We start from the raw sequence: 12,718 nt of genomic DNA, 5'->3' as shown, positions 1-12,718 counted from the left end.
AGAAACATCTCCGTTTCAGCTTTCAGTTGAGAAAGATTTCTAAATGTTTCCAAATGAAAGTATATCTGCAAATCTGCAAATCCATTGTGAATCGTTTTCAAAATGCTCATTCCCTCCATTCAGTTAGCACTGATTAAAATCCAACTGTGTGCCTAGTACGCTGATGCTCCGTAAAGCAAGCAAAACAAGGTTGATTGGTAGCCAGCAGTCGCAGCGAGGAGTTAGGACACACGTGTGCGTGCACACAGGTGCGCACTGTGCAGGCCAGTGGGGCCCCCGCTGAGACGAACCCTGTTTGGATTGGGGGCCCCAGACACTTAATGCTTAGTCGAAAGCGCGCGAGAGAGGCCGTGGGAGTGCAACCAGTTGGGCCCGACTCCCATTGGAGTGAGTCTTGAATCGAGAAGGATGCCTGGATTTAGATAACTGCCAAGGAGAGCGGAAGACATCCCGTATCAAAGGAAACTGTTCAAACAAAAGCCAATAGGAGGAAATGAGCTCGTATTGTGTGCACACATGGGGTTCCACGGAAAGGAAATTGCCTGATTCAGGACACTTCCGATGCCTCCTGAAGCTAGCTACAAGAAAAGGCTGCGCCTGTGTTCCCACAACCTGGAGAAAGTGTCTTCCTCAACCCAGGGCTGGCTGCAGTGAAAAGGGTAGGATTTTAGCACAACTACCTACATTCTTAGACTTTCAGAAACTTCAATTATAAGATGTGTCCTTAGGATCCCAAAAGTTGGTTCCTTGTGCTTTATGGTATTTGGATCTAGGTAAATGTGGGGAGCAAGGCACTTGGCTCAAATGTTCTGGTCTCTTTATGGGTAAAGCTCACTCATTCTTCAGGCTCCATCAGCCAGCTGAGGCACAGCCTGTGCCCATCTGGCAGAGTCACGTCTCTTCAGGGGGCCCTTTCTTGGCTTCCTGGGGTGGGCCAGGCCAACTGGAGTGAGGCTTCTTAATGGGCTCAGAGTGATTTTACACGCAGGCTGCTCAGCTAGACAACAGTGGCATCGACAGTCTTGCTACCTGCCATCTTCTGTCCAAAATACAATCCTGACCATGAGCTTTTGGTTCTCTAGGGTGCAGTCTGGTGCTGCCTGGTGCCCCAGGGGCAACACAGAAACAGGCATGACATTCCCAGTCAAAAGGGCCTTAGGGTCTAGAAGAGGAGCATTCATTTCAGTAAACATCAGGAGAAATAGGAATTTCCCTGGCTCCGTGAGCCCCTGGCTGGGGTGGGGGAAGGGCACCTGTGAGTGGTTAAAAAAGCATGGAATGAGCAGGACTTGTGGGTTGTTTTCTTCCCTTTTGTGTGGCCTGATTGACAGTTTGAGTACAGTTAAGCTTGGATCTGTGGGGATGCTACTATAAGTGGCATGTATCATGGAGTCCTTTCCACTGACGTCATCCTCTGAAAGTGGTGCCTGCAGAAGGCAAAATGTGGGACCAGATAGGGCTTCATGCTGGTTGTGGGGCCCAGCAATGTGCTTCGGTGCCATCGTGCTCTCTCTCCCTCCGCCTCTGCCTGGACCCCCAGAGCTATGACATGCCTCAGGCGTCCGTCCTCCCCCCCCACCCCAGGTGACTGTCTGCAGCAGTGGCCGGTGGCCAGTGTGCCCAGTGGATGTAGGAGACAAAGTTGATCTGGAAACTGTGCTCCTCATATCAAGTTCCACTGTGGTTTAGGTAGATAGCTTTTCAGTTCACTCAGGGGGATGAAAAATTAGGGTCTTTAAATCATGTTCTAGCCAGACACAACAGCAACAAGGTCAACTCCAAGGACAAGAGGACTAGACAGAGGGGGGCACAGGGGCTAGGAGGGTGACGGTGGTTCTCCAGGGCAGTGGAGATGCACCAAAGGGCAGCCAGCAAAGAAAGGCAAGAAGAGTGTCACAATCGCCTTTTAATTAGCATGTTCCTTCTAATTAGGGGCTTCTGAAGCTTATCAAGCCTCATCTATAAACTAAAACTAATAGGCAGTTAGGGTTTTTTTTGTTTCCTTTTTTTGTTTTTTGGGTTTTTTTTTTTCTTTTTTCCTTCCTACCCTTCAAGGGAAAAACACATGAATTAAGATTTAATTTGCCAGCAAACAGCATAATGTGAATGCACAGACACAAAACTATTTTATTCAGCATGGATAAGGCTGGATATTTAGGGAGATTTTTATCCTCCAGCATAGATCTTGTTTTGTTAACATTCATCAGAAGCAGCAAGAAAAAAAAAAGGGTAGAGTAAAAACTTCGCCGAAGATTCCTTCTTGTTCTCCTTACATCTCTGTCTCCCACAGCATCAAAAGGGCAGGAGAGGGAGCCACACCCTTCTCTTGGCCACGGCGTGGACAGTATTTTGCCCTCCCCGCTGGCTAAAAATGACGAAATAAAAACACAATTCATCTCACATGACATGGGATAATGGTGGTTTCAGAATTCCTCATAGTTTAAAGGCTGATATACAGGATTAGGTCATAGAAATGCCTGTAAAATTCCAATGTGATTATTTAGTTATGTTCGGTTTGTTGCAAATATTACACTACGCCCCGAGAAAAACCCCACTTGTGAAGATCTTTGTCATGAATTTAAGTTTGCTTGCCTGACTTTTTTAGCTGTCCTGAATAAACGTGGGCTATAATTTTGAAAGCAACAAATTGAGGGAAACCCAAGGGGAAAGGAGGCCAGTGCCTAATAACGCTGCTGAATAAATCATGATCAGGAAAGCTAAGAAAAATCTGGAAACCAATAGAAACAAATCAACTTATATTCAGGATGGTCCCACAAACCATTGAAGTTCGCAGAGAACCATGAAACTTTGGCTTTTTCATGTATTAACGGCCCTTTTGTGCCATTGTTTTACAATGTAGACCAGCTGATAATGTGCCTTGTTCCTCATTGACTTTGCAATCTCATTCTTTGCCACAAATATAATGGCCTGTTTGTTTTGCCGCTGATGCACACTGGCCAAAGAATCAGACATTTGTTTCATAGTGCTTGTTTTGAAGAAATCAGTTCTGGGTACATCTTTACACTGCCCATAAAAACAGAGGCTTATCTGGGTGAAAGATACCCCAGGTCTGCACTGGGGTGGGCATCCGTGTTTCCACCACTACAGAAAATGAAAATGAAATATAATAAAACTTCATTTCAATCTAATTACTAAAGAGCCTGAATTATAGACTATTCATGAAGATGTACACTTTTATTAATTATAACAACATACGGCAATTTGAACTGGCCGAGAGTATTTCTCATAATGGCTCTTAAGAAGTTCTTATTAATGAGGAAATAAGAATGATTTATAAGTAGTATTACAGGTATTTATATCTAAATGAATGGTAATGAAATGCCTAAGAAGTTTGGTCTCATAAGTAGGGTAAATAATCCCATTAGAACGATGTGAAGACTCTTAATTTATTCAGCAAGCACACCCCCTCTGTCCCCTTTTTTTCATAAGCAATTCAAAGGTGACCTTTAGCCTAGTCTGGGGGTGGCTTCAACTCACAAGGGAACTCTGATCAGTCGGTGGTGGCCGCCTGCCTGGAAACTTGTTTTGAGAAATTTTCCAGTGCCAAGTCTGGATTCATAGGCAGAAAGTACCGGGATTGATTAGTCATGCCTGCTGTGGACGGGCAAGGTGGCAATAGGAGTAATGAGTGCCCTCCCATTTGCTACCCTTGGCTGGGCAGTTCAGAAGTGCTGCGCCGTTGGTGTTGTCACTGAGTCATCTCCAGAACAGCCTGCAAACTGATGGTAACTTTTCGGTGATGCTGGTAACAGTTGGTAGGTAGCTCCAAAATCCAGCAGCTGAAGCTTCTTTCTACCAGAATGGTAACCACTGAACTCCCTTAATTCATTTAAAACCCTGGGTAAGAAAAGTACACTGAATTTACTAAATGTAGCTATGGGAATGCATTTTTAATTTTTCCTAAGTTTGAAGCGCAGAATTATTTTTACAACCCTTCTTTCTACTGCATGTGATATTTGGGGAATGGAGTGCAGGATGCTGTTATGTGGGAATGAGCCCTTGGGAAATAGTATTTTGATATTTTGTTTTAATTTCATGTGCCTTTATTACATTTTTCACAAAGAAAGTGAACAGGGGCTTATTTCCCTTCACTAAAACAAATCTGAAACTCAGGGCCAGGGCCGCAGAGCTTCACAGTTTTCTTTTATTTCTAAGTTAAATAACAAATAACAAACAGGACAGAGGAAGGGAACTAACTCTTTTAAAGCACCTGCTATGTTTTAGGCACCTTGACAATTGCTTTCAAAATGTTACAAAACTTTTTTTCTTCTAAGTTAATGCTCCCAACTTCCCTGACAGATATGGAATATTGTCTCATTTTATAGATAAGAAGAATGAGGTTTAGGAAGATTAGACCATTAGGTCAATATGAAGCTTAAATTGGAACCAGTTGCTAACACAGGCTGGAATTTCTGTGTGGAGTTCAGAATTTAAACATAAGCTACTTGTGCCAACTTTTTTTTTTTTTAACTTGTGCCAACTTTTGAACAGGACTTTTCAGGGATATTTTATGTATTGACTAATAATTCTAGAGCTTTAGCATTTTAGGAGTCCTCAAAAAATTTTGGCTACTGCTATTTCCCTCTCTCCCTCTCCCTCTTTCTCTCTCTCTCTCCTCTCTCTCTCTTGTGTGCACATATATACCTTTAGGGGTGTGTGTGTCTACATAGTGTGAATGCCTATTGAACTTCAAATGTTTATTGCAAACCACCTTACCTTTTTTTTTTTTTTAAGTGAATGCCTACTTATGTTAGAAAACGAAACCTCGAAAGGGTAAATTTTTATAGGAGGATAAAGACTGTAAAGTATACAATAAAATCAGCAGTGTGTGTAAGAAACCAGAATATCATCCTGACATTTTCTACAGTATGTAAATTGCAGTTCTAATCCAGAGGAAGTCTGCTTTTGGTTAAGCACTGTGAATAAACTCCTGTTTCTAAAATTCTCCATCTCTCTTTTGGTGGGAGGGGGCAGTAGGGGGTTGGCGGTAGAGAGAAACTTCTTTTTTTTTTTTTTTCCTGTTTTCTTTTTTTCTCTGAGAAGGCTTTTTATTAATTTCTTTTGCTGAATTTTTGACCCTGTAAAGAAAAAGAGAACTATTGTACCAAACCACACAACAGGGCAGGCTCCCCCAGAAGGGATTTTTTCCTTCCTGCTGAAGGACATAGATACCAGCTTTATGAGCTGGTTACAGCCAGCTTTGTCTCAAAGCCAGTAGATTTTCTTAATATACTTATTGCTGTTCTGTAAATAGCACAGGGGCAATCATGAATCTGAACCACTTACAGGGTCAAAATGAGACCGATACTGGTAATCTTGGGGAGAAAGTGTTGAGTAGACACAATAATGGCACCAGTAATTAGAATTCTCTCTTACTGTGCGCAACAATAGTCTTTACCACCAATCCCATTGTCTACCTCTGAAATTTATTGAGATACTGCATGCTAGAAACATTTTTTCACTGTATAGAAATCTCTGTAAATGCCATGTGATAATATTAATGATAGTAATTGTATTAAAATGTTTAATTAAGACATGAAGAGAGCTCTAAGACTGCCCACCGTGTTTCTTTAAAAAGAGAATTGATTAAAAACTGCAGTATGCTTTGTTTGTTTCTTTATGTTCAAGAATATTTGGAGGAACAGGCATCTGAATCCTGGCTATATATGACTTTCATAAAAGCTGTCAAAGAACAGGCTGAGTTTTTTTTTTCTTTAAAATGGTATGCTACCCTGAATTTTAAAATTCTGAATTGCCTTTTGATTCCCTTTGAAAGAGGGACAAGAGAAGAGATATTTCCTAAGGTCTAGCTAGGATTGCTTTTCATTCTAGAAGAACGTTACTATAGTCCTTCTCAGAGCTCTTAGGGAAGGCATCATTTCTCTCCTATTTCTCTTGCTTATTGACTGAACTTAATGATACAATCTGGGACACTAAAGTGTAGATTAAATGTAAAGTGTTAAAAAAAATAAATGTAAAGTGTTGCGGCGATTGAGGCTGTGGTATTGTTTATATGAAAAATGCTCAACATCACTTGTCATCAGGGAAACACAAATTAAAACCACAATGAGATACCACTTTACACCAGTGAGAATGGCCAAAATTGACAATACAGGAAACAAATGTTGGCAAGGATGTGGAAAAAGGGGAACCCTCTTGCACTGTTGGTGGGAATGCAAGCTGGTGCAGCCACTCTGGAAAGCAGTATGGAGGTTCCTTAAGTTAAAAAATACAGCTACTCTGCAACCCAGAAATTGCACTACTGGGTATTTACCTCAAAGATACAGATGTAGTGAAATGAAGTGGGGACACCTGCACCCCAATGTTCATAGCAGCAATGTCCACGATAGCCAAACTGTGAAAGAAGTTGAAATGTCCTTTGAGAGATGAATGATAAAGAAGATGTGGTATATATATATATATATATATATATGGGATCCCTGAGTGGTGCAGCGGTTTGGCGCCTGCCTTTGGCCCAGGGCGCGATCCTGGAGACCCAGGATCAAGTCCCACATCGGGCTCCCGGTGCATGGAGCCTGCTTCTCCCTCTGCCTGAGTCTCTGCCTCTCTCTCTCTCTCTCTGTGACTATCATGAATAAATAAAAAATTAATATATATATATATAATGTATGTGTGTGTATATATGTATGTATGTATGTATGTATGGGAATATCACTCAGTCATTAGAAAGGATGAATACCTACTATTTATATTGACGTGAGTAGAACTAAAGGGTATTATGCTAAGTGAAATAAGTTAATTGGACAAAGACAATTATATGGTTTCACTCACATGTGGAATGTAGGAAATAGCACAGAGGATCATAAGGGAAGGGAGGGAAAACTGAATGGGAAAAAAATCAGAGGAAGACAAACCATGAGAGACTCTTAACATGGTTAAAAGTCAAACTAAGGTTTGGGGAAACAAACTAAGGTTTGCTGGAAGGGGGCGGGGGTGGGAGGAATGAGGTAGCTGGGTGGTGGGCATTAAGGATGTAATAATGAGCACTGGGTGTTACACACAACTAATGAATTATTGAAAACTACATCTGAAACTAATGATGTACTGTATGTTGGCTAATTGAATTTAAATTAAAAAAGAAAACTGTTTAGAACTCTAGATGTTTTTAGTTCATTCATTAGACAGCTAAAAAACAAAAAGAATGATTGGAAGATTAACAATGTTACCTACTCTATATTTTAGTCACATCTTGATTGGGTGGTTATTATTTGTACCTTAAACAGTTTATAAGCTGTTAATATTTGAATCTGTGGACCAGTTGCTCTACCTGTGATTTTTACCCCAAAACATTGTGGTACTCAATCTTGAAAACATTTAGTCTGCCTTAAAGCCAATAGGGCAAATCCTTCATTATATTTTTTAAAACTAAAATAATTTGTCATCAGACAATCTCATTCTAGTTCAATGTTTTTATGTTGCACTAGAAACAATGTTTCTTGGCAGATATTCCTTCCCATATTTATTAGTAGTCCTGGACTTAACATGTAATTATTTACTCATTGCATAACAATTTACTTTTCATAATATTTCATAGACATGTTTGAGGCTCTTGTACATGGTTGAATAGCTTAGTTGATTAAAGCAAGAGACAATGATTATGGGTTGCTGATACCATGGACTCACACTTCATCCCAAACCTTAGCCAACCCTTCTAAAAATATGTGCTCTGAGTCCCCAAAGGGATCAAGCCGTAGCATAATATCTTTAACCATGTAAAATACAAAAAGGAAACTCCATGCTCACTATTGCTGCTAAGAATAATAAAACCCAGATAATGCTTTTTTCCCCTTAGAATTTCCCCTTTTATTCTGAAATCCTATATAATAAAAGGAGGTGAAGAGAAGGTGGAGCCTTATCCTAAATGTAATGTTAAAACTGTCTCATTTGGTGCCTTAGTGGTTAATTTTACATTAATTATGTTTTATTATTAGAAGTAATAATAAGGAGTTATAATTTTACATTTTCATGCCAAGTTCTATGAGAACTGTTATGCAAATTTTACTATATTAGGAAGCTACAATTTGCAAGCCATTGTCACTCTGTTCATTCTTTTATTTAATCTCTTTTCTTAAAAGTTGGCCAGCCCCCTACCACAACCTACTCATTGTGAGTTTGGATTATTCAAATTAACATCAAGTTGTTTAAATATTAAACTGTATTTTACTTGTGACTTATTTTTCAGTCACACTTATTATTATAATTTCTGCCAAGCAACTTGGACAACCGACTATGATATGCAATATGCTTATTGTATCAACTAAGTGGGCAAAGTTCACATCAGTGAAAATGTGTCCAAACTCAGCAAAATAATTTGACTTCCCTATTTCACTATTTTTCTTGCATTTTAGGATGTTCAGTCTGGAAAGTATATTCACATTTTATACGTGAGCATCCCTAGATCTTCATGACATTTGACCTATTGTTCAGTTTTAAATGAGGAAATGACATGGTTGCAAGCATAAAAGCCCAGGGGGCATTTTTAGAAGTTTATGAGTATTTTTTGTTTTATTTTATTTTGTTTTATTTTATTTTCTGATGATAAAATATTTGTTTCCTGAAGAAAAGATACAAAATGTTTAATATTATATGGTAAGCATTTAGATCTGACATTCTACATTGTTCGAATTTAAAAGCTGCCTAGTATCTAATAACATGAATGTACAATAATTTACTTTAGCACTTCCTGTCAGTTAACATTTACATTGATTCTGATTTTTTATTTTCATAAATTATGCTGTGATTAATATACTGATACATAAATATTTAATCCCATGCTTGATCTTTTTCCTGTAGGATATATCCCTTAAAGTGGGATTCCTAGAAACTATGTATTTTTTACCTCTTGAATATTAAAGAATACTTTTCATTTTCAGGTAGGAAATAAATGGCAGAGTATGTTATCTGGAATAATAATAATCTCCATCAACATTCTATAGACATCTTTCTATTGGCTTTTAATACTTTATATTGCAAAAGAGAAGCCAATAAATTTTTTTAAAGATTTTATCTATTCATGTGTGTGTGAGAGAGAGGGGGGGAGGGGAGGGAAGGGGCAGAGGGAGAGAATCTCAAGCTGAGTGCAGAGCCTGATGCAGGGCTCCATACCAGGACCCCAAGATCATGACCTGAGCCAAGATTATCAGGAGTTGGTTGCTCAACTGACTGAGCCACCCGGGTGCCCCTCTATAGACATTTTCCTATTGGATTTTAATTTTTGTACTGCAAGAAAGAAGCCAATTAATTTGTTTGTAGTTAACTCTTTTTTTGGGCAGAGGGGCTAAATCATTTTAGAAATTTTCCCTTGTCTTAGTGATTACTGGAATATTCTAGGTTCTCAGAGTTTTTCATTGGCTTTCCTAGGGCATGGAAGTCTCTTCTTTTTTGACTCCCTTTGAACCTCCCCCAATTTTCTACTCTGTGTCTTTTAATTCTGCTATTTCGTTTGTTCCTTTATTTTTCTCTCTCTAGAGACATGAATTATTCTTAGTTTCAATTTTGTTTTCTGACCTCTGTATCTGTGAGCAGCTCTTGGGTCACTTAAGCCTCTTTTTCCTTTTTCTCTATGTTGAATAAATATGTCTCAAGTGTATTCTCCACCTCACTGACTCCATTTTGTACACTGACAGTGCTCTCTATTGCGTTAAATTAAGGTTTTAATTCTGCTACTAACACGGTGGTTTCCTCACATTCTTTTCTGATGCCATCCAGCCACCATCTTTACCCATTGCTCTTTCAGTCCATTTTCAGTTTGGTCTGTTGTTTCCTCTTACTATCTTAACTTTCCTGTTTCAAGGTTTATGAAGAAAGAATGGGCTTTCCTGAATTTTATTGAAAATGCAAAGCAAGATGCTACCTTAACATTTTTTCATTTTCTTTTATGATAAACTTTGAGCTCTCCATCTTGACCTTCTATTTCTTTTTTCATTTGCAGACTCTTTACACTGGTGTCATATTGGATCTTTATTGCATATCTAAGTGTTTGTTTGTTTGTTTGTTATTGGAAAGAGACCTGTGCAGGCTTGCTTCCTTTTATTCAGGACAGGGCACAGAAATCTTTTTATAGCTCCCCACTTGCCACCTGACCATCAATAGAATTATTTTCCTAGATAGTAGGCAGAGGATTCCTTGATGTAAGTTTGATTGAGTTTAGTGGTGTGGTAGCTTCAGTACAGGGAGAAGGGAATTCCAGCCAGGGGGTACCCAGCATGGATGTGTCATCCCTGCTTCACTTTCTTGCCATAGGGATTACTCCTCTCCACCCAACGTTTCCTCTGCTTAGCCTTCATGCCAAGTATTCAACTCAGCCAAGCCTCCTTGCTGTTGCTCTTCCCACTGCTCAAGGGAGACAAACCACTGACCTGCTGGCTTTCAGGTTAATGTAGCTACTTGGCAAAATGTTGGATTTTCCACTACAACTGGTAGCAGTAGAGACTTCAAAATATGTAACTGATACGATTTCTCTATTTCTAACACTCTTCCAGTTTTCTTTTCCCATATTTTTATCAACCTTTAGCTAGTTCATAGCAAATCCCCCTGCACTGGGGACTCGGGCAGGGGAGTTAGGTAGTTCCTTCTGCTCAGTTGATATTGTACCAAGAAGTCAGAAGTTCTTAGTTAAAATGTATCGAAGCCACTAAAAATGGATTGACCTTTTTGTTGTTTGCATAGTTTTTTATTCTCAGAGACACTTATATGCCTGTTACCAAAGATTCACTGGTATATTCTTTTGCCCTTTTGTGAGTTATCTTTTTAATCAAATCAACACTGCAATTTATTTTGGCAAATAGTACAAGTTGAGCTAATAAATTCAATTAATTTATTCTCCACCCCCCCCCTACAATTTTCCTAAATAATGCTTACTGAATAAGACATCCTTTCTCTATGTGTAGTACTTATTATCTTGGATCCTGAGTTCTTGGGTACACTGACATTCCTTTCAAGATGAGTTTGGTTAATTGCATTGATTTGTCTGTGTATTCTTCAGCAGGAACAAACGTTTGTTTTTGACTGATACAACATATATCTACTAAGGTCTGATCCCATATATTATGATTCTTTTTATGAAATTTATGTTCGGTCTTCATCTATTTCTTCTTCTAGAAAAAATCTCAAAATCATTAAATTCATTCCTGTACTCATAACAACTTCTTCCAACAAGAACAAAAAATCTTTCAAGGCTTTGTTATAAATGTGTTGAATCTATAAATTCATCTGGTGAGAACTAATACTTTTAAATGATAGGAATGTCAATCCAGAAATATCTCTCAGTTTGTTTAAATGACGCTTTGTATCTCCAGGTAAAGTTCCTTAATTTTTTATACAAAACATTTTCAGTTAACATTATTCCCAGTTGTTTTGTGTTTTATGTAGCTATTATGAATTATATATTTTCTATTATATATCCTATGTGACTATTGCTACAAAGCAAGAAACCTATTGGTTTCATTTACTTTATTTAGTTATCTCATTTCTGGCAGCTTAACAGAACTCACTTTTTCCTTGTGAAATTTAAATTTAATTCTCTTGAGTTTTCTGGGTATATAATCATATCAAATCGAGATAATGACAACATTTTCTCCTCTTTCTCAACAATTATACCATATATTTCTGTTACCTATTAATGTATTGGCCACACCATTTCTGACTTTTAAAAAATTTTGAATAGCTGATCTTTTGAAAATTCTCAAAAAGAAATGGCTAGTGATAGAGGTTTCTCTATATTTTACATCCTGCTATGAATGTAAGGTTCCCCAGGGAATTTTAAACTAATTATAGCAACCAGCAGTAGATGTTTCATCTTGCTAACTGAAATCCAAGGCACTTAAGTATCTCATAAATATTAGTTTTATGATATTAAAAAATGCAGAGTAGTACATTTAGACTGATGGCACATAAGTTTCTTGCTTCATAGAAAATATAACTGATATATATATATTTAAAATAAAGAGAACCAACTTTTTTTTTGCTTTGTCTCAGCCATCCATCCATCCATCCATTTACCTATTCAACAAATAACTTATTAAACCCTATGCTTAAAGCAAAAGAATGAAGAAGTCTAGTCCCAACCCTACAGAATCTAGGGATGCATAGTTCTGCTCACATAACTGCACCCAAAAATGTTCATGGCTTGATTAAATGATATCAAGTGAGTACTTACATACTTATTAAGTTCTTATTACACTAATTATATACTTATGAGCTAAAACTTGATCCTCTGAAAAACAAACACTTGTGACATGTGAGTAAAACCAAATATTGCTTGCAGTTCCTGTTTGTTCATTACTAGAGGGCTTCCCCTTCTGCCTGTCCAGGTCTCTCTCTCTCTCTTTTTTTTTTTTGGTTGAGGAAAGTCTGCAGCTATACAGGTGAATGTGGGAGAAGTAAACATGTTTTAAAGTTTACTGGTTTTCACATTCATAAAAAATATCATTCAGTAATCTTCCCTTTGTAAAATGGTGATGCACACAAATTTTTTTATAGTAACGTCATGCTTATTTTTAATACTTATTACAGAAGTCATCATGTAGTGTTCTTCAGAAGCTTAACATTCTCAAAAATGTGCTAGATTTTTCTTAGGGGTTTTCTAATAAAAATTTTTCAAGCATCTAAAATTTTGACTGATAAGTGTTGCTGCATAAGAAGCATTTTAACTACTTAGATGAAAATATAACACTGA

At 38.0% G+C, this 12,718-nt stretch overlaps 1 protein-coding gene across 9 annotated transcripts in view; it reads left to right on the top strand.

The window, feature by feature from the left end:
- MBNL2 (muscleblind like splicing regulator 2) overlaps nt 1–12,718 on the top strand; it is a 161,613-nt gene that overhangs the window by 19,913 nt on the left and 128,982 nt on the right. Inside the window, exon 1 of one of the 9 annotated variants that reach the window (XM_077855152.1) lies at nt 3,757–3,776. The exons of the other annotated variants lie outside the window; for them this stretch is intronic. The gene's annotated coding sequence lies outside the window, so the exon portion shown is untranslated. Of the gene's footprint in view, nt 1–3,756; nt 3,777–12,718 lie in introns of those variants that run through there. 9 annotated transcript variants of the gene reach the window in all.

This window comes from Canis aureus, chromosome 17 (genome assembly GCF_053574225.1).
Source record: "Canis aureus isolate CA01 chromosome 17, VMU_Caureus_v.1.0, whole genome shotgun sequence".
Taxonomy (NCBI): Eukaryota; Metazoa; Chordata; class Mammalia; order Carnivora; family Canidae; genus Canis; species Canis aureus.
Note: the sequence above shows the minus strand (reverse complement) of the source record. Positions and strands in the feature narration are given on the sequence as shown.